General features: G+C 43.3%; 1 protein-coding gene across 3 annotated transcripts in view; it reads left to right on the plus strand.

Moving 5' to 3' along the window:
* Positions 1 to 13,757, plus strand: part of LOC727092 (protein nubbin) — a 110,674-nt gene that overhangs the window by 84,946 nt on the left and 11,971 nt on the right. The window lies entirely within an intron of this gene.

A 13,757-nucleotide genomic window follows, 5' to 3' on the forward strand; every position in this document is an offset into this window, starting at 1 on the left:
AATCCGCGTCGTTATTTCTTAGGCCGGCTTTTTGCGCGGCCGATCGGGGCCGGGCAAACATCGTTTAATTGCAACGATGAGGCTTTTACATTGTGCGCCGCAGAAAATCCGCCGCCGGTAAGGAAACCTGGTGCCGGTTGATTGAGAAATTTTCAGAGACAGAGGCAAAGAAATCGGACGAGACGCTCGTCCGCCACCGGGACATTGCGGGGATTTTTATTAATCGAGCGCGAATGGGGATCCCGTAACCAGTCTCGAGCCGAACAGGACTCCTGTGCGAGCCCCTCCTCCTCCTCCTCTTTCATTCCATTGTCGTTTCGATTATGAATCGAGGTATCAGGCATTCGCTTCGTCCGATCAATTATCGATTCAAATATCCGATAATTTACGCGCGTTTTTCTGATATTAATTTATTACTTGGCTCGATCAATGAAATAATAAGATAGAAAGAAGTGATTCTACGTTTTGGAAAAAATCATATTTCGATCGTGGATGTTTATTTCTCTTGAAGACGAAGATTTGTGCATTTTATGTGTACTTCTTTTAAGAAGTAAAATTGAAATTTTTACGTATCAAGTAAGAGTCGTGTGATCAAACGGCCAGATATTCCTGAGCAGCGTGTTCGTTTACTGAAATGGAAGAACGTAGCCGCCGCCGCATCCTAAGGCTGATCCCTTTCCACGTAAAATATGTCATAAAAGCAATTATACCGCCCACCAGCAGAGGCAGCACAGCGGTTTGTCATTTGCCACGAGGAATTCTCCCCCTCTTAAAACGGACGGGAGGGATTATATTATACACCTTCGTCCTTGGCCGAAAAACTTGTCTGCTCGTAAAAAAAAAATAGAAGAAGGGGGTGGAAACCTCCCTGAACACGGTCGAAACCCCCCTCGAGGGCCCGAACGATTTTTTCCTCAAAAATTTCGACAAACAAATTCGAGGAATTTTTCGAAGGATTTTATCGCCTCGTCCAACTAGAATCGACAGAATTTCTCACGTGACAGCGAGAAGGGAGTCGATTCCGTCCAGGAAGGATAATTTAGGCTCGCGTGAGAGGCGTCCACCCTGTTTCTTCGTGTGCGCGGATTCTGCTGACCGTCTGAAAAAAAAAGAAAAAGACGCAGTCTCCCTCAAAGATTGTCACGTGTCGTCGAATGTAACAAATGTCGCGCCTTCCAACGAACGATAATAACGAAACTTGATGTTTAACGAGCCTCGGATCACCCTCGACGATTACACATCGATCTTCGAGATGTCAAAAGAATTTAGAGACGTCGAACGTGAGAATTTTTAAATCTTGGGTGAACTATCAGTAATTATTACTTACATTATTACTTATACGATACTTGGTCGTAATAAACAACATATTGGTACATATTGGTACAATTTCTTCTCAAAGAAAAGGAAAGGACGCGTTTAAAATATATGAAATATGATTCTGTTCAACAGTTTCATTAACACGTCTTCCATTTAAGGGGGACGAACAAAAAAGGAGGGTGGGAAGATCTAGATCTCGATTCAGAGAGCACGGAACAATCTTTCGAAAGCGTTCCCCTTCGAAAAATAAGCATCCAAGTGAACCCAAGCTGGATTCTAACAAAGCTTTGGAAGAGTGGCAAAAAATCGGGCCGGACTCTCGGAAACGCTGAACCGGTCGTTACCAACGGGCAAACAGACCGAAAGAAGATTCCAAAGATCTTCTTCGAGCGATTCCACCACCAACCCAGAGACTATCGGAGAGGAAAGGGGAGGAGGAGGAGGAGGAGGAGGAGATGGTTCCCCCTCGTATTTGTCTCGGCCCCAAGACAAGCCTCTCTCGAACGAATCCATCGTTCCGAGGATTCGCGAAAGGACATCATTTGCAACCTGTGTTTTACTTTTATAGCACTTAAGGCCCCCGATTGTTTGTCTTATTGCTATTAGCCTCCGTCAATTAGCAATTGTACCCTTAATGCCGATTCCGTGAATCGGTTTCGAGGGGGCTGCTGCGAGGAGCCCACTTAAAAAGCCTTGGCTCCCTCGGAAGGAAGGGGAGGAAAGGAAACCGGTAGGAAGGAAATCAGGCTCGTGGAGGGGATCCAGGCTGTCCCGGGTGGGGGAAAGGACCCATGGACAGAGGGGGCCGTGTCATTAGGAGTCATTAATATCACGGACCTCTGTAATTTGACACACTTCCGATCGCCTAGCGCCACCACCACCACCCGCTCCATTTTTCTTCCTTTCCTTCTCCTTAAACCTGTCCATCCATCCCACCCCCTCCCCTCTTTCGCTCTTCCCTCCTCGCTTCGTTCCTCGACCTCCAGAAGAGTGTACCTTCGCGTCTTCCTTCTTCCCTTTGTCCTCTTCGAGTCCAAGCGACAAAGATCCACCTCCCCAAACGGTGACGAACATCTCTCTCACTCTCTCAACATCTCTCTAACTCTATCTATGGGAAAGAGGATTTTTATAACAACACGAATGGAGTTAACTTGGAAGGAGGCGTTTTCAATTTTCAATCCGCGAAAGTCGTTTTTTTTCTTTTTGCGTCTCGTTTACGACGCTGCAGTTAATTAACGGTAACGAGGAACGAGGGGCGATAATTCAAGCGGACGGATGGGAGGATCGAGCTGCTCGAGAGGCACGAGAGATCGAGAGGTGAAAAATGCGCGATCTCCTGTTGTTGCGAAATTCTCCTCTGCTGCGAAAGAGGAGGGGGGCGGGTATGATTCGGAATGCCGCGTAGCTGCGATCGATATGATCCATGGATGCTAATCGAATCGCTAATCGTTTATTCCTACGTCGTACAGGCACACCTGTTCGACCGATATGGTCAGACCAGAGATTCTTTTAACGCTGGCTTCATGGAGATCTCTCGTGCGGAGAACGGCCAAGTCCCTCATCATACTTTCTAATGTAAACGTCTTCGACGATATTTTCTTCGTTCTTTGTCCTTTTCTTTTTTTTCTCCCTCCCTCCCCCCTTTTTTCTCCTTTTCACCTTTTCTTCGTCTCTTTCCCGAGGTTCAATCAAACCTCGCGATTATCCTTCGAAAGTCACACGAGACTATGCCGCAGCTTTCCTTCGGATTTAGATCCGAAAGGAATAAACTAATGGTTAAGAGAGATCCTTATCAGAAAGTTCTTTCCATTTCTCGCTGGGTCAAGGTGTAATTTATGGGTCGATTCTCCGTCTCTCTCTCTCTCTCTTTCCCTCTCACCTGTCGATCGTTATCCACGTTATTGTTCTCTTGCAGGTCTCCTTCTCGAATTATGGGTTAACTTGGTTCATTCGTCATCGGCTCCAGTGTAATAATAAATATTCCAGACCGATACTTTGCTTTCAACCGTTCCGCGAAATCTGTCCATTCATAGCCATCCGATCGACGGTCGTCGAACCGCTTTCCTCTCCCCGAAGAGAGCAGATATGCAAATTAACGCGATGCACTCTGTTTCCCTGGAATTGGATCATCGCGTTTCCTCCTCGATTTCCGTGAAACGAATGGATTCAGCTGGGGCTGGGAAAGGATCGACGAGGATGGGAATAGATCGTGCTCGATCGGCGGAACGGTTTCGCATGGGATGCAAACGAGGCAACGGCGATAAACTCGTGGCGACACTGTGTGCCCCGCCACGAAGGGCGAATAATACGTCTTCCTGGTGATTTTGTTATTCAAATCGGTCCAGCGTCCACTAGCTGGGAAAAACCGCTATTCAATGCCGAAACGGCACCTCCGACCCTCGAAGAGGAGCAAGAGTGCCTTCCATTCACGCCCGCCAATCCGGAACGTCCGGTTCTTGCGTCGCTCCCGGCATCCCTGGAAAAGCCGCCTCGCAAAAAACTTTACCGCGTATCGCTCGATTCCCGTTAAGCTCGCGGACGAGGTCTCGCCTCGATCATTCGATCAATCGTGACGCGAGTCCGCCGCATTTCCGTGAAGAGAAAACCCTGTCTCCATCCATTCCCCGGTTATCGACGAGGGGACGATTTTTAACTGGCGATTTTTAGGGCCGTAGATCGTTAAGGCTGGGGATTCTATCTTTTGGAACGTTTGGAAGCGTAAATATAATTTTTGCTTGGATTGAGTTCGATGATTTGTTTCGTATTTAAGCATAAGATGGTTAATTTTTTCGTAGGGATTATTGTTTAAACTTAAAGGAAGTAGAAGAAGAACGTTTAAAGATTTCCAGAAGCGATATTCGTAAAATATTATATACCCGTTGCGAGCTTCAAGTAAGATATATATTTCCTGGATTTAATAAACAAAGATAATAAGGCGAGACTGTTAACTTTATTAAAGAGGGAAGTAAAAAGTGGCGGATATCACGAGTCCGCGTATCCTCTCGAAACGTCAAACGGTCTTTTCTCAATTATCGTCCTCGACAGACTCGTTCCTCGCGTTTTTCCGTTTCTTCGAGGACGTCGACCGGCTCGTTCGGAAAAAAAAGAAGAAATAGACGAGGTTATGTCACGTTAACGAGCATTTCCATTTCGGAAGAGAAGGCTCTTTGTTATTCGGATCGAGGGAGAGGGAGAGGTGACGAGAGATGGACATTCGTTTCGAATGTCGACGAAATCGAATTCCGTGGCGCGGATTTTCCGAGGAGATTTTCACATTTTTATCGTCCTATATCCACCCGTGGAACGTCCCGTAAACGGAATATGGTGATTCGACCCATCGCTGCTGACGCCGATCTTCGCCCCTTCTGCTCTCTCCACTCTATTCATGAGTGGATGAACAGCCTTGATTCCTTCTTTCATTGGTTATACAGCGTGTAACGTAAAGTAACGTAACGTGATAACACGAGAGAGTTAAAGAAATAGATGAATGGTGAAATATTTCTTCATTCGAATCGACAAGAATCGAATTATTAATCGCCAACACAGAGAAGTCAAGATAATTTTTCAACAAGGTTATATTGATTCGATCCTTATTTTTATTATTTGTAGATAATCGACGAAGGAAAATAAAGATTTCAAAACGGTTTAAAGAAATTTATCGATCAGATTTCGAAAGGTTAAATACACGAATCGCTGTTAGAAGCGATGACGAGTGGAGAAGAGAGAGAGAAAAAAAGAGAAACGTTCATCCCTACATTTCGTTCCATCCATTAATATATACGATTAACTCGTGGAGTGGGATACCTCGCATATTATTGCACACACATACACACACATATATATTTATACACTGTATTAGAAACTCGCGAAAGAGAAAAGAAACTCATCTCCAAGATTAAATTAATTCGTGACTAATTCCGATCGGGCTATAAAACAGTTTACCTCTGCAAGTTTTATCATCGACAACATATTAATCGACTCTCCTGCCTGCACGTCGTCATAATTCTTCCTCCTCCCCCTCCCCACCCCTCGCTCCTCACTCCCCCTCCCCCTTCCAGGAATATCGTCCTTCGTTCTGCCGCCGAGATGCAATTATCCGTAATTTTCCTATATCGAATTGATCACCGCGAGCATATTGGAATCTAAGCGAGCCTCTACACCGGCGTGCCGTGGATGGAAAAGGGAACGACACGAAAGCACGGCGTTTCCTCGCGCGGTGGTTGCACGCGAGGCTGGTCGCGCGTGCAGAAGACAACGCCGCGGCTAGCCGGCAAATCGCGTAAGGGGAAATGAAAACGAGTATAGAGAGGATTTCTCGGAATGATGGAGGGTCCGAGAAAACGAGGAACACGCGGAGGAACGGGCCCGGCCAGCCTCGAAGACGAAGCGTTTTCTTTCCTCGCCGATATTTCTCACGAGGCTCGCCTCGAGGACGACTTCCGTTTCGCCTTTTTCTTCGACCTCCCCCACTCTCTCTCTCTGAGAGGGAAGAGGGAGGGGTGAAGTAGTTTCGATCGTGGGATTGATTCGAGTTCGAATTTAAAAAAAAAGAGAGGAAGAGAAAGGAAGGAAGAGGGATTGAGAAGAAGGGGGAGAGGAGGAAAGGAATTTAACACGGATGAGATGATGGTCGGTTTGTTTATGAAAATGGCATTCTTCATCGGGGTCCGGTGGGTGTCGACGCCATTGTTGGTAGCGTTGGAGCGAGCGAGATGGAGGCTAGCAATTAGCAATTAAACCAATAAGTGTGCAATTGGTGATTCCATTAATGGGACGTACGTTCCCACAGAAGGCGAACGCCGTTTTTCGCTCTGTCGACAGTTCCTCTCGCGCGATGATCCCCAATTGCTTCGAGAACGTATAATTAGTAGACGTAGAACGGGTTCGCTCTATCTCCATCTCTCTACCCGATCCCTCGACACGATAGAGAGGCCGCGAATTAGACGTCTAACAATTTGCGAAATATCTCTTTTCGTCGTTCCATGATCAATGGAATCGTTTTTCATCTTGAAAAGATGATTAGGGGAGGAGGAAAAAAAATTGCGAAAAGAGAAAATCGTCCATTTTGGAAAATAATTAGAAGAATACACGAGTGGAAACTTTGATCATAGGGAATATTGGCGGCGAACGTTTAAATAAATTCGTGTGGGCGATCGAATGGGCTGCCGATGGATACACAACGCCGTCGTGTCCCACGCGTCGATTCTACATTAATTAAACGATCAATATTTATTAAGCTTATTACAGGACACGGCGTAGTATTAATTCGATTCCGCGGACAAACGGTGGGGCCCGTATTTCGCTTAATAGGCGCCATATTGTTCCTGACGACGCAATAAATATGGACGTGGCCAAATGAAGACGATAAATTGTCAAACGCCCCCGCTCACGGTGCTGCCTCCTGTTTCTCCACCCTCTCCTCAATTTCTCTTCCCTTTAATTCTCTCCCCTCCTTTTTTTTTCCCCTCTAACCGACAACAAACTGTTTGTCAAAATCGTTTAAAAATCGTGTTTTTTTTTTCCCTCCCTATGGACAGGATGGACTATTAATTAAAGGGAGATATTAAAGTCTAATTACTTTAATTACTCGATCGTTTTCTTAAGTAAGATTAATTCGATGGTGGAGCAATGGAAAAATTGACATTTTCTTCTTCTTCTTCTTCTTCTTCCTCTGCGTTAGGAAAAAAGGATCGTTTGTATCGATATCGTTCGAATCATGGAACCATTCAACCAACCCTTGGTTTCCGGTTCTACTTCCTGTATCGCTTATTATAATCAATTAGCGATCGACTATCTACCATCGACTACACGAAACGCTGTATTCCAAGGGTGCAACCCTCCTCATTTTTTTATACACCAGACTACAATAGCTTCGAGGGGGTGGCTCTGCAACAGGCTGATGAGTAGTCGGATCCTTCCGCCAATTTTTTTTTTATCCCTATTCTTTACTTTCAACAAACGTTTCTCGAATATCTTTCATTTTGATATTTTTTATTTCTCGATCTCCAATAAGAATGTTGCATGCTTTTTGTTCGGGAGAATTATTCATTATTACATTCATCGTTTCTGGAATAAATATATATATATATATATATATATATATATATATATATATATATATATATATATATATATATATTGGAAGAGAGAAGAACCTAGACAAGAAAGAGAAAATGGGGAGAATATCGGTTCTTCTCGCGCCCTTCCCCGAGGATCTTTTACGCTTCTGGGGAAACCCGATAGCCGCCATCAGCCATTAAGCCAGAGCTGTGGAAGGGATGGCGGAAGGGTAAGAGAGAGCCAGTGGAACAATGGACAGAGAGAGAGGGGAGATCTCTCGCGTCGATGGAAAAAAAGGACCTTGGATGTTGCGAGGGAAAAGAAACTCTTCTCACTTGGAGAATAATAATTCGGAAAACTAGATAATATCGTAATTTCTTTCAAGATCGAGGAAAACTTTTATCGAAATCTCACAACATTCTCAAAATTTCTTAACGGAAATGGATTCTTTTTATCTTGTTTCCGTATTCACGAAATAGACGATCGTTCATTTCACTCGAAATGGCACGAAAATTCCTGCTTCGACGAGGATGAGAAAGGCTAGAAAACGAAGTGAGATTCCGCGACTGTGTAATTGTCATTTTGCGAGGAAAACGGTGACCGTGTCTAGACGGTGGATAATTGTGGAAAAAAGGAGAAGGGACGATGCGAGCAGGTAAACGACGCCATCACACCCGAGCACGAAGTGCGCGAGCGCCGTTATAGCCTCCAATGGGAGTGATTAAATGTATTATCGGGCCCGACCATTCCGGCACGTGTTGATGTTCCTCGTTAATTTCATCTGTCGTGCGAGATTTTCATCTTAATCCTTCGCAGGCAATCTGGATTATTTCGTACAAAAATTTCCATCTTCGGATCTTTATTTCTCCACGATAAATCTCGTAAATATTTCACTTTATCGGGGATTTAATAAACGTTTATTAAATTTCTTTAATGGAATTGAAAATCGATAATAATAACTTTATTGTATAGTCGTGATGTTAAAATTATATTATAACAAGATAAAATAAAACGAACAGATGATCGTGGTTCTCTTGTTATATAGAACGGATACCAAGCTCGATTAAACGCGTCTCGTGATGAAAGTATGACCCTTCTATATCCCAGAGAATTTCCTTTTCGCGGAGGAAACTCTTTGGAGGGAGGTGGATGGAGTCGAAGCACGATCGGCCGGAAGCTAATAAAAAAAGCTCTGCTGCAGCCCGATAAGCCTGAGGGTATTTCACACTCGGACTGGTCTTGTATCGTCCAAGGACGCTAATGTACCGTTATTTAACTCGGTTAGGTGTCCTCCCCCTTAGGAGGAGGACTCTGTTCTCGCGAAGCAGCTGAAAAACCGGGGGTGCTCGTTGTCCCGTGAAAACACTGTGGGGGCGGTGACACGCATAAAATAGCGGCCAAACCCCATTTATAGAACGTCAGGTGCTCGTCGCTTTATTCCGGGGGAACATGACCGGCACACTTCACCCTTATTGATTAATGAAACTCCTCCAACTGTGATTTTAATCGCGACCCATTCTTAATTAAATTTCTCAATTCTCGCGAGAAAAGAAGAATCAATATGCATCGTTGTTTAAAATCAAGAATTTTAGATCGAACAAATTCTTGGAAAGATTTATTCTTTTCTATGAATTTTTAAACTAGTAATACAGTCACTTTATCAACGTTGGAACGTTATTTGGCAATGATGGAACAAATAAACGAATGGATTCTTTAAATATTTCCCCGAAGAACAATATCGTTCATTCATCGATTTCTTGTTAGAGGAGAATTTCTATACAAGGATTGAACGAGATAGGATCAGTGCCGCTTTAAGCGTCTTTTCAGAAGATCATCGTCAGCTTGGGAGGATGAATATCGATCGGGTAAGCGAGAGCACGTGCCAGCAGCCAATATCTGGCGAATATGTTAAGAAAAGACGCATACATCGGGGTCAGTACAGCGTGAAAATAGAATGTAAAGTGTTCGCAGCGCCGGCCTTAGGCGTAATAGGGGTGGCTTCCATCGGGGGTTGGTTTGACGTGTATGACGTGCCGGCCACGTGACCTGCCTGCCAACCCGGCAATCACTGCCCCGCACTACGCCGGACGAATCTTAAATATGGGATATTCAAATAATCTTCGCCACTTCCCTCCTCCCTTCCCCCTCCCCCACGGTTTCCGTTTCCCTTCTGACCGTCCGTTTTCTTCCAACCCCGCTGCGGTTTTCCTTAACTCGTGACAGGTTAGCGTGAGCGTGCAAGTTCCTTAGTCGGGGAAAAATCTTCTTTCGGGTTACAATCTTTGGGACAAATATCTATTCTCTCTCTTAGTATCGTGCCCTTATGAAGAAGGACGAGAGAAAATTTTGCAAGGTATCCTCCTCCTCTGCTTTCCGATATCCTTTCCATTGGTCGAGCCGAGTAATTGATAGCTGATTTCACTATTGTTGGTCGAAGTTTTTACGATCGTTACATGATTTGTTGCTCGCGTGCGCGACAATAGTTTGAGCGGACACTTAATATTAGCTATCTTGGCGAGATAAAACGGAATGTCTCGTAACGCTTTGAAAGAATAAGGAATTAAAAGAAGCGTTTTAGAGATTATTGAAACATTAAATTGCACACGTGCGTATTTATACTTTATTATTTCAATGATCCCCGGTATATATCTTTTTAACTATGTGAAAATCGTCACCGCGAATAAAAGTGGTCGTAAAATCTTTTCAATATGCGAAAACAAAACAAATTCCTCGCGCTTTCTTTAAACAAAATCTTCACTGGGACTCGGCGCGAGACAAAAATATCTAATAAAGAATGGTAGATAGAAATGGAAATATAATTATCGTATAACGGGGAATAATTAGAACCGAACTCAGAACTCATTTTCTTCCTTCTCCAAATACTTAAGAGAGAGAGAGAGAGAGAAACGCGAGTTTCTTCGTGAACCTTTATATCCAACATTGTTACAATTCTCAGCTCACATGTGTACATTCGTTCGACCGTGATATCCATCGCGTTAATGCACCAATTAAAGCAAATTCCCCGCAATTATCGCAACGGGACGAATGACTGAAGTTGGCCAGAATGGCGCGGAATTCCATTTTCCACCACCTTCGTATTCAGAGAGGCGCGAGCAAGAAATGGAAGGTTGAGGAAGATGAGGAAACGCGAAAGATCGTCGATAGTGGTCAGCACGAAAGGTCTCACACCGTGCCATACATCACTGCCAGCAGCGGGGGTGCCGGGAGCAAATGGAGTTAGAGCGGCAACTGTGGCAACTCCCTCGCGGAAACCCTCGCTTTTATATGCATAGTCTCATTTCCTTATCGGAAATTTACGGTGGACGTGGCCTCCGCCATTTTTCTTCTATCGCCAATCTACGACTTTTCGAACCTTTTTAATTGCCTCTTCCCCCGTAATTGCCTTCTCTCGAAGTTTCTCTCGTTACGTTTCCCCCTCCCTTTCTTTATTTGTACTTCTCCTCTTTTTCCCTCCTCTCCAATTTATAATTCCACGTTGTAAATTATAAAGTGGGATTATTTTGGGATTGGAAATCGATCTTCTCATCTCTCGCTGTTCATTTATAAACGTCCAATATAATGTCGAATATAATCATCGATGTATAATTCTTCTGGAGAATTTAGAATGCGCGAGGAAATGTTTAATAAGAAGCACGGCGCGATATTTATGATAAACGGATAGAAAGAAAAAAGTTAAAGATAAAGATAAGCTAATGCATGTAAAAAAAAGACGATATACAGGTAACTGATAGTATAAAGATTAGATAATGTAATATACATTATAAAACAAACAAACATAAAAATATAGATAATATAGATAAATTTTTTTCACGATATATGTATAAAATAACATCGATAATTAATATCTTACTTACATAACATGCAGAATAGAACGTGCAACCTTGTAAAAGAACAGAAGAGATATGAAAGATAACGGAAGATATTAATAATCCTTCGCAACACTTGAGAAGGGGAGGAAAAAAAAAAGAAAAGGAAAAAAAGAAGAAGAAGAACGTATCGTTTCGAAATTTTTTTCTAGTTCGTTTCTTGTAACATCTAGGACCATCTGCAATCGCAGATTGCATCTCGCTCATGCACACCGTTATGCATAGCACGAAAAGGAATAGACGAGGAGTAGAAAGAAGAAAAGAAAGGGAAAGAGAAAGAATGTGTGTTTCGAGAGCACGTGCCAAGGGTCTGTCTCGATTTCATTATAACGGTAGCTGTCGATGACGACGATCAGCATCGACTGGTCTGCTATCCAGTCGACTATTTACCGATCCTGCATCTGTCCCGACCCACGTTCGAATAATATCTCGTTTTCACCGCTCCTAATGGCGCCATGTGTCCGAGAATCTCACTCTCGTCCCTTTACCTGCCTCTTAATTTCACCCGATCGTCGAGTTTCCAAGATCGATATCCTCCAGAGTTTGCGCCCTGTTCCGTGGCTCGGCCGGAATAAATTCGACGCACCGCTGCCTCTAATTAGGAAAGTGGAACCGCCATTAAAACAGCGCGCGAACGACTCTCGTGGATGTAAATTCCTCGAGAAGATAATCCGTTTGGAACATGTGTTTTTTAATCGAGCTTCCCCATCTTTCTGATTAATATCCCCGCCTCGAATTTTCGAGCATTCTCCCTTCGAATGAACGGAGGAATTTGTGCCGTTTAAATTTTCCAATATTCAAAGATCTCGTTCGCATGAGAATCCTCCAAAATCTAAATAATTTTCCACGAAGATTTTCATTTTTAATTCTCTCTTTTTCAAGGCGATTGGAATCTAAATCTAAAAATCTCAAGATTGGAATCTGAAAATAAGTAATGCGGAAGAAGATGTTTAAAGATATTTCGTGGAATCCATCTTTTATCTGGAAAAAGATTTTAGAAATTAATCAGGAAGATACTTATATAATATATAAATTATCGTAAGAAAAAACTTGGACGAAGTCTTCTATAATTTCTCTCCACAATCTCGCAAATTCCATTAAAGTTGTTTCACGAAAGAACCATGCGTACGGAAGGAAGGAGCGGGATTCACGCGTGTGCGTGCGCGTGCGTAGACGAGTTAGAGTGAGAAAGCGAGAGGGAGAGGAAGGCCACGTGCCTTTGGTAGCACGCGACCAACCTAACGGTTTTAGACTCACCCCACACGTTGCTCGAAAACCAGTCCACCCCTTCTCTCTCGTCACCCTTGCCGAACCGCCGGCACCGCTGCTTCAAAACATACGCCAATGGAAACTGTTATTCCATTGGCTCGTGGATCTAGCCCCCTCGTGCCATCCCCCCTTTTTTTCAAAGCGAATCCTCAGCCTGCAATCAGTATTCGAGCCTTAACTGGCTCGATTCCTGCAAATTCTTCATCGTCACTTTACATAGAAGGAGAGAGAAATTGGCCCATTAAGGGGATTATGCACACTGTTCCGAATCTTTCACAACCTTTTTTGGATACAATAAAATTCTAAACTTATATTTTTATTTCGATTATTGAGAAGATTTCAAGAAATTTACAAGAGAGGAGATTTTAATAATTTTCAATGGAGATGGCATTGATTAAATTATCTGCCAAATTTGTGCAATGGATATTACATAGAAGGTTAATAGAAGTAAGAAATCTCAACTTTGTATTAGATTTATCGATTATTCTTGAGAATGAATTCGGTAGAAAAGGAGGAAAATCTCGATTCAATGCTCGTCGAGTTCGCCATGCATGAAAACGGAGCAGGCAAGCATAATCGAATGATGTAAGGCCCTAATAAAATCGTAAGTCGGTTGACAGGCGGTGCACGTAGCGCGGAATAATGGGCCAGACATTCCTCCCCCGTAGACAAGGGTGGTTGGTTCTCATTGTCATACGTTCCCTTACGTAAGAATGGCGACGAAGAAACGGCGCAGATGCCGTTTTAGACGTTCTGCCTGCCTCGTGTGATACGCGGGACGAAGATGGAACGAGACTTAATGCGATCTTAGCCGCTGCGATGCAGCCAGGTAAATCGAGAGAGCTTTTTCGATTCGTTTCTTTTCGAGATTCTTTTTCTCTTTTTTTTTCTTCTTCCCCCTTTTCTTAAGCGATAAGTAATTTTGAATAATAGAAAATTTCTCTTCTCTTAATCCTCTTAATATAATTTCCTTTCAAAATTTACAAACCTAAATAAATGTTCGATCAGAAGAGGAAACTGTTTTCTTAGAAATAAGAGAAATTGATTGTCGATTCATTCGAATTTTTCGATCGTTTACCGATCAAATACGATTATTAACAATCGATTGGAAAGAGAGGAACTCATCTAACTATGCATTGTATCCGAGCAATAATAAAATTCACGATCACGAAGGAGGCTATCCTCCACGTTCGTTCGGAGGACCGTTACGAATCGAGCGAAAGT

The sequence above is a fragment of the Apis mellifera genome, linkage group LG4, assembly GCF_003254395.2.
Source record: "Apis mellifera strain DH4 linkage group LG4, Amel_HAv3.1, whole genome shotgun sequence".
In the NCBI taxonomy this organism is placed as follows: Eukaryota; Metazoa; Arthropoda; class Insecta; order Hymenoptera; family Apidae; genus Apis; species Apis mellifera.